General features: G+C 40.5%; 1 pseudogene; it reads right to left on the bottom strand.

Annotated features, from left to right (window-relative positions):
- Positions 1 to 6,398: 6,398 nt before the first annotated feature.
- On the bottom strand, positions 6,399 to 7,668 carry LOC103263277 (annotated as a pseudogene).
- Between the last annotated feature and the right edge of the window lie 619 nt (positions 7,669 to 8,287).

Below are 8,287 nucleotides of genomic sequence, written 5' to 3'. Positions count from 1 at the left end.
CTACTGCAATTTAGGCTAGTGCTGGGGAGAGCCTGCAAGGAATCCGATGATGTGAAGGTGAAGGGGTTGAGGTCTGAGGAGACTTGATCTCTACCATCCCTGGAGGATCCTCTAGATAAGGTCTTTATTGCCTCAGACTATAAACTAATCTGCAAGATGTTCAGTGACATGAGATGTGCTTTTATTTCCCGGGGGGAGAAGGGGTTGATATTAGGTAGAACTAAACTGGGTTGACCGATCCTCTGATTTCACAGCAGCAGGTGCAAGCACCACCTCTAATGGTGCTGGCAGGGGAATGGTGTGGATTCTGTAGGATTTCCTTGGTTGTATACAGACTTAGTGTTGTGGCTTTCTCAGTTGTCAGATTTGTTGGTGGTGTGCTGGGTATATGTACAGGCTAAAGTGATCCTGAGTACCTGCGGTGGCTTGGATAGTGTTGTATATGAGGTCTGGGATCAGACCTTCTTGAGAGCTGAGGTATTATATCAGATGTAAAAAGCTGTGGTAGTTGAGCTCTGGCCATAAAGTGGCACTGACAAGAGAGAGCCAGCTGCTATGGTGGCTGTGGGCTTTCTGCTTGGCCTGTTACCTAGGTGATGGGTGGGGCTGTGGGAGCTACCAGTTTCCTGTTTGTATTGGGCTTTTGAGAGATGTGAGGAAGAAGAGTGTTCCTCCTCCCCACCTATGTGTTTTTGTTGGCTGCCTCAATGGGAATGGGGAGGAGTTCCTGGCTGCTGGGGTGACACTGCTGTTTTGTGCAGAGACTACACAGAAGAGTTTACATGAGTAGTGAAAGGTTGCTAGGGCAACTACTCCCACCCAGCCCTCCTGTCTTAGCCTCAGGCAGTCTGTATTCAGAATGTTAAAGTGCAGACAGCCCCAGGTCTTTTAACAACTGCCTACCTCAGACAGAACTGTTTTTCCATGAAGTTGCCCTTGAAACAAATGAAAGCATCAGCACTTTTCAGTCCCTCTCAGGCCTGATAGAAAGCAGCTACCATCAAGGGTTAAGTTCTCAGGAAATGGCAGTTGTAGCTGCTCAGGGTTCTTTTGCCTTCTTCGCTCCATATGGGTTTCAGTCATGCATAGCTGTGGATAAGGCAGTTTCCTGTGAGGGAGTAGATTCCCAAGGCTCAAGGGGCCCTCTAAGTCCATGTCAGGAGCACAGAACTCCAGCTTTCCCTTCACTCACCTCCCTCACCACATCCAGAGGTTGCTCATGGTTTGCACAGTGATCCAAGCAAGTCAGTGTAGTTTCAACACAGGCTGTCAATCTCTCTCTTTTTTGTACTCCATGATTCCTGTTGCTTTGCTGGTGAGCTATAAAGTATTTTTCTGGTTTTGCTGAGTGTTTTGAGTGCTGAGGTACTCCCTATATTTTGGTTCACTCTGTGCCATAGGCTCACACTAGCTTCTTCTCATTAGCCATCTTGCTTCCTTTCCTCAGAAATCTTTTTTAACTATAGAGCTGTAATGATATAATCTGTCCTCAAAAACAATGAAAGAATGAAAGCCTTCCAGTGACTTCTATGATTTGTTTCTTTTAAAGTGTGTTTATTGTCTGTAAGCAGAGGGATGATGAAACTTAAAGATATTTGAAAGGGAAATGGACTTATGTTGATATAAGATCATAGGCTCATGTTCTTTCTATATAAGTGCACCCTTTTAGGATTTTGCTGAATAGGCAGATGGCAGGCTGAAAGACCCTAGGGTTTAATAAATTAAATGATGCCACAAGTTCATGGGAACTGGCCTGTAGATGGTTCTGGCCTAATTCAAAGTGGTAAAATATACATAAATTAGAGATACTCTTCTAGTGCAACAATTTATTATTCCTTCCCAGTTTCATTCTCCTACTTGGTCAAAGTGTATGATTTTTTAGATGTGTTATTGGATATAGTTTGCTAGAATCTTGTTGAGAATTTTTACATCTATGTTTATCTGGGATATTGGTTTGTAGTTCTCTTTCTTTATTGGGTCTTTGTCTGGTTTAGGTATCAGTGTGATGTTAGCTTTATAAAATGATTTGAGGAGTGTTCTATCCTTCTTGATTGCCTGAAATTCTTTCAGTAGGATTGGTATCAAATCCTCCTTGTATGTTTTGTAGAATTCTGCTGGAAAGTCATCTGGTCCAGGGTTTTTTTGTTTTTGTTTTTGTTTGGTAGGTAGTTTTCTTATGATGGAGTCAGTTTCCTGGGTTGTTATTAGTCTATTTAGCATCTCAATTTCTTCTTGTTTTTACCTTGGGAGATTGTGTGATGTCAGAAAGTTCTCCATTTCATTTAGGTTATTGAGTTTGTTTCCATACAGGTATGCATAGTAATCTCTGAAAATCTTTCGTATTTCTTTGGGGTCAGATGTGATGTGATGTTTTGCATTTTTGTTTGTGCTTATTTGGGCTTTTTCTCTCTCTTTCTTTGTCATTCTGTCTCAGGGTCCATCAATCTTGTTTATCTTTTCAAAGAGCCGGCTTTTTGTCTTGTTGATTTTTTTGATGATATTTTTGTCTTTTATGTCCTGTATTTGAGCTTTTACTTTGGTGATCTGGATTCTTTTGCTGAATTTAGAGTTTTGGCACTCTTGCCCTCCTTTCTTGTGCCCCTAGGTGATTTGTTAGGCTGTAACTTGCTCTCTATTTTCTTGATGTGTGTTTGTGGAGATATAAATTCTCCTCTTATTATCACTTTCATGGCATCCCAGAGGTTTTGGTAAGATGTTTCTCCATTTTCATTTGTTTCCAGGAAACTTTTAATTTCTGTTTTGATTTCTATGTTGATTCAGGAGTTGTTCAGCATCGTGCTGTTTATTGTCCATGTCTTTGTGGACTTTGGTAGAATTTTATTGGTGGTGATATTTATTTTTATTCCACTGTGGTCTGCAAACATGCATGGTAGTATTTCAGTTTTGTGAAATTTGTTTATGCTTGATTTGTGAGGATATGGTCAGTGTTGGAGTATTTTTGATGTTTAGATGAGTAGAATGCATATTCTGTGATTGTATGTGGAGTATTCTGTAGATATCTATTAAATCCATTTGGTCAGGCATCAAATTGAGGTTCTGGGTCTGTTTGTTGATTTTTTTGCCTTAGGGTTGTTAATGGGGTATTTATGTCTCCATCTATGATAGTGTTTGAGTCAATATCTTTTTTTAGTTTTCTTACTAGCTACTTTATAAAAGCTGGTACTCCTGTGTTGGGTGCATATATGTTTAGGATGGATATTTCTTGTTGATGGATTGAACCTTTTATTATTATGTAGTGTCCTTCCATATCTTTTAATATTTTTGATAGCTTAACGGTTGTTTTGTCTGATATTAAGGTCCTGACTCCTGCCTTCTTTTGTGATCCATTCACTTGAAAATTTGTTTTCCATTCTCTGACTTTGAGTCTGTGGGCAACCTTTGTGATGAGATGAGATTCCTGGAGGCAGAGAATTACTGGTTCATGTTTTTTCATCCAGTTTTCATTCTACATCTTTTCAGTGGTGCATTTAGCCCATTTAGGTTCACGCTGATTATTGAAATGTGAGAGTTTGTTCCTGTCATAATGCTCTTATAAGGCTATTTTGTTTCAATTTAGCTTTTGTGTTCATCTATTTGTGTGTTTTCATTTTTATGAGGATGCTGTGTGTTCCACTGCTTCTGTGTTTGTTTGTGATCTTGTGAAGTATATGGTCTTTCTTTTGTTTCTTTTTTTCTTCTGTGCACAGCCCCTTTTTAAGCATCTCTTGTAGAGCTTGTCTCTTAAGCAGCATATTTTCTTAGGGATTGGATGGGAAGGATTTTAATTCCCTATCTTTGATGAAGCTTAGCTCATCTGGGTAGGAAGTTCTTGGTTGAAATAGTTTATCTATGAGAACATTAAAGATTGTGGTCCAATTCCTTCTGGCCTGTAGTGTTTCTACAGATAAGTCTGCAGCAATTCTGATTGGTTTCCCTCAGTAAGTAGTCTGATCTTTTTCCTTTGCTGCCTTTAGGATTTTTTATTTTATATCTACTTTGTGTAGGCTAATTACTATGTGTCTGTGGGTTTGTCTTCTCATAAGATGCCTTGCAGGGCTTCTCTGAATCTCTTGTGCTCATATAGTCATCTCTCTAGGCAGATGAGGGAAGTATTCTTGAAGGACCTCATGGAATGTTTATTCCAGGGTGTTTTCTGTTTCTCCTTCTATGTCTGGTATTCTGATGAGACATATATTTGGTTTCTTAATAAAATGACACATCTCATGGATAGTTTCTTCTTTCTCCTTGAGTTTTTTTCCCTATATTTTAAATAGATTGGGTCTATTTCATATTTTGACATTCCAGCTCTGAGATTCTTTTTTCTACTCAGTCAATTCTGCTTCCCATGCTTATCAGTTTGTCATTTATCTCTTGGATGAAGTTCTTTATTTCTGATTTTTCTAAGTACGCTTTCTTGAGTTTGTCTAATTCTATTTTAATTTTATTTAGTTTTAGCTCTTGCATTTTTGATTTTTATTCATTCTATCCAATGAGTCTCTGATCTCCATAAGTACCTTCTGGGTACTATCATTCTCGGAGGTGGAGATTGTTTGTGTCCCAGTAGCTTTTCTTTCTAGCACTGACACTTTGCTGGGGCTTTGATGGTTACCAGCAGTTCTTTGTTGATTTTTCTTCATTTGTAGGAGGTCTCTTATCTTTCTCTTTAATTCTGTTGCACAGTGGAAAATGAAGAAGTAGTCACTTCTGATATTTCTCTAACTTTTGTCCTTTCTTGAGCTGGGTCTCCAGATTTGTTCAGTTATAAAGTCTGGCTGGAGGTGGGGTATTGGGCTGTCTCCTTATAATTTTGAGCTTTTACTAGAAGGTAGGGGAGGCTGCAAAGATTCAGAGCCTATTGGCAGGTCATAATGTTTACAATCTGGTGAGTGGGCCAGCTGGAACTTGCTCTTCTTTTCTGCATTATATGACCTTACAGTGAGTATGACTGCATAACCCCTGAGTCCAAGCGTATTAGAGAAAAAAGAGAGGGGAGAAGGAGAGTAAAAAAGGAGGAGAAAGGGAAATTAAAAATAAAAATAAAAAAGAAAGTAGAAAACACACCAAATACAGAGAAAGAGCAAAGAAAGAGAAATAGAAGAAGGAAGAAAAAGAGAAAACCAACCAACAAAGCAACTGGATGAGATAATCAAGAAACAAACCAATACCATCATCAGCCTCCTTCTCGAGTTAGCTCTGCTTTCTGCATTTATCACTTAGCAGCTGGCTCAGAGTGGAGGGTAAATAGCCAGGTTCCACATCTGCCACTACCCACCAGGGCTTGTGCACTGGGGGCAAAGTTCTCTGAGGTCACAAAGAGCAACCCCAGAGCAACGCAGAGATCAGTGCCTGGTCTCAAGATGCAGTTCAGTTGTTCCACAGAGACCACCCTGGAACACTTCTCTGCCCAGGCATTAAATAGTCTGTTCAGTTTTTCTGCCAGCTGCTGTTCTGGCCACTATTGGAGTCAATAGCTCCCTCCCCAGCAGTTACCAGTCTCTGAATCTTGAGAGTTGGTGGTAAGGCTCTGTAGCCCAGCCCAGGTTTGGTGTGGCCTCTCCCCACTGCTTCCTCGGACATCGTCTCAGGCTCCCTCCCTGCATTCCCTTCATGGCCCTCATTACCAGTGTTCAACTTGCTTCAGCATTTCTTCCTGGGAAAATTTCCCAACTTGTCAGCTGCTAGGTCTCCCACTCTGATTGCATGTGTCTGTGTTTGGTCCAGTGTGGGGATGGGGCATCTGTCTCTCCAGTATCATGCACTTGGAATATTGTATCTGGGCAACAACAGTCATTTTCAGAGGGATGGGGAGATCACCCCTTGGTCTCAGGATGCAAGTTGCTTAGAATTGGGTGAGGTAAAGCAGGTCTCTGCTCAGTCCTGGAACAGAAAAAATAGTGGCAGTCTGTGTTTTGTTCTTTGCCAGGGCTCAGCTTCAGATTTCCTCCCTGTACTTTATCCATGGTTTCTGCTGCCAGTGCCTGGCCTGTTGTCACAGGTGGTGGTATGGGCCAGGTGCCAGGTATTGAGAGGCAGCTGATCTCTTCTGCCTTTGCCTGAGAGATCAAAAACAATGCTTTTCAATTAAAAACAATGACACCATGTTTTTTATATCTTAAAACTTTTACTATATCAAGAGACTATTTTACACTTGGATTTTTCTTTTATAATTTACCATCTTTGCACATGTATAAGGAAAATACAAATAAAATATATCAGTTGTTACTGCCTGCAAGAAGATGTGAAATTGTAGTTATTCCTCCCATGAAGAATATTTGCTCCACTGTTATTAGATTTATACAATGTTGCTCAGTGTTTATTTCTTTTTTCCCCCTCAAAAAGTGACATTTATTCAAAGAAAAAAAAATTGGCAAGGTGTTCATCCCTTGGCTCCCTTCCCGCCCCGTCCTGTTGCTCCTCAGTTCCCCAAGGTTGAGCCTTGACTGTGGCTAGGTAACAAGACAGCCCCTATCATATTAGGTCAGCAATATTGAGAGGCATCTCCTCAATGGATGTGTTATAGAAGGCCTAAATGTCTCAAAGAGTCCTCTTGTCTTCTTCTGTCACCATGTTAATAGCCACACCCTTACAGCCAAACTGGCCATCTTAACCGATTCCGTGGATATAGTTTTCCCTGTTGGTAGGAAGGTCATAGTTGATAACTAAAGAAACCTGCTACACATCAATACCTCTGGGCAGCAGGTCAGTGGTAATCAGTACTCTGCTAGAGCCAGAGTGGAACTCCCTCATGATCACATCTTATTCCTTTTGGTCCATATCTCCATGAATGGCAGAAACAGTGAAGTCTCAGACATGCATCTTCTCAGTGAGGCAATTAACCTTCCTCCGGGTATTGTTGAAGAAGACTGTCTGGGTGATGGTCAGAGTTTCATACAAGTCACACAGTATGTCCAGCTTCCACTCCTCTCATTCCACATTGATATAGAATTGATGGATACCATCCAGGGTCTGCTCTTTCTTCATGACAAAAATCAAGAATGGAGTCCCCCATGAACTTCTTGGTCTCTTCAAGTACATCAGAGGGTATTATAGTTGATAGCAAAACTACCTGGGTATTGCTGTTGAACTTCTGGAATATATCATAGATCTGGTCCTTGAATCCATGACTTAAAATTTCATCAGTTTCATTCAGTACAAACATCTTGATGTACTTTAGAGACGGGTATCTCCAGATAAGCATATCAAACACCTGACCAGGGGTACCCACGATGATATGGGGAGCTTCCATTTGCACATTGGTGCCTCCAATACAGGCATGGCAGAGGCACCCATGTCGTCTCCTAGTGCCATGACCACTTTCTGTATCTGTTGAGTCAGTTCTTGAGTAGGTGTTAGAACCAAGACCTGGGTAGCCTTTATGCCTAATTCTATGTGCTGCAGAATTGATATGGCAAATTAAGCCATTTTCCCAGTCCCACATTGGGCTTGAGTGATCACATAGTAACCCTCAATAGAAGGAAGAATGACTCGCTGCTGGATGGCAGAGGATTTCTCAAAACCGTAGGTATAGATGCCATGGAGGAGGGACTCCAAGATGTTCATATCATCAAAACTGTCAACAATCCTATTCCAGTTACTCTTGTTGACTCCTTTGGGTTCCCTCCCATTAGTGCCATTGCCTCTGGATTGGGAATCCTGACTCATAGACATGATCCTTAGAAACCAGCATTTGTACCTTTCTATATGTGCATCACATTTTATTTAATGCCAAGTAAGAGTGCAAATTTTTTTTTTCCTTTTAAAATTTATTTTTTTAAAGATGTGGGGTACAATTCAGGAATAGGTATATAAGTGGTCATCATACAGGTAAAGTTTGGGCCTACCTTTGGTCCCCATTTTGCCTAGTTTGAGATCAGGTAAGATTATTAATGTTATGTTCCTCCCTCCTGCCCCTGGCAGTTTCCAGCTACTGTCAAGCCTTTTCTTACAGTATTATGGTAAATGTTCAGAGTCTGCTCATGAGTGATAACATGTGGTACTCAGTTCTTTGTTTCTGTGATAGATCATTCAGTATTATAGACTTTAAGTTCATACAAGTTGCTGCAAAGTTCATAATTTTGCCCTTCTTTATGACTGCATAATATCTCACCATGTATATGTACTATAAATATTTTAAAATCTAGTCCTCTTTTGAAGGGCAGCATGGTTAGTTCTATGTTTTTGCTATTGTGAATAGTACTGCAATAAACATGCATGCACACGTATCTTTTTCATAGAGTGATTTGAGTTCTTCCTCTGGGTATATTCCCAGTAGGGGGACTGCAGGGTC

The sequence above is a fragment of the Carlito syrichta genome, unplaced genomic scaffold, assembly GCF_000164805.1.
Source record: "Carlito syrichta isolate Samal-C Ts95f unplaced genomic scaffold, Tarsius_syrichta-2.0.1 Scaffold304781, whole genome shotgun sequence".
In the NCBI taxonomy this organism is placed as follows: Eukaryota; Metazoa; Chordata; class Mammalia; order Primates; family Tarsiidae; genus Carlito; species Carlito syrichta.
The sequence above is the reverse complement of the archived record's forward strand: the minus strand, read 5'-3'. Positions and strand labels throughout refer to the sequence as shown.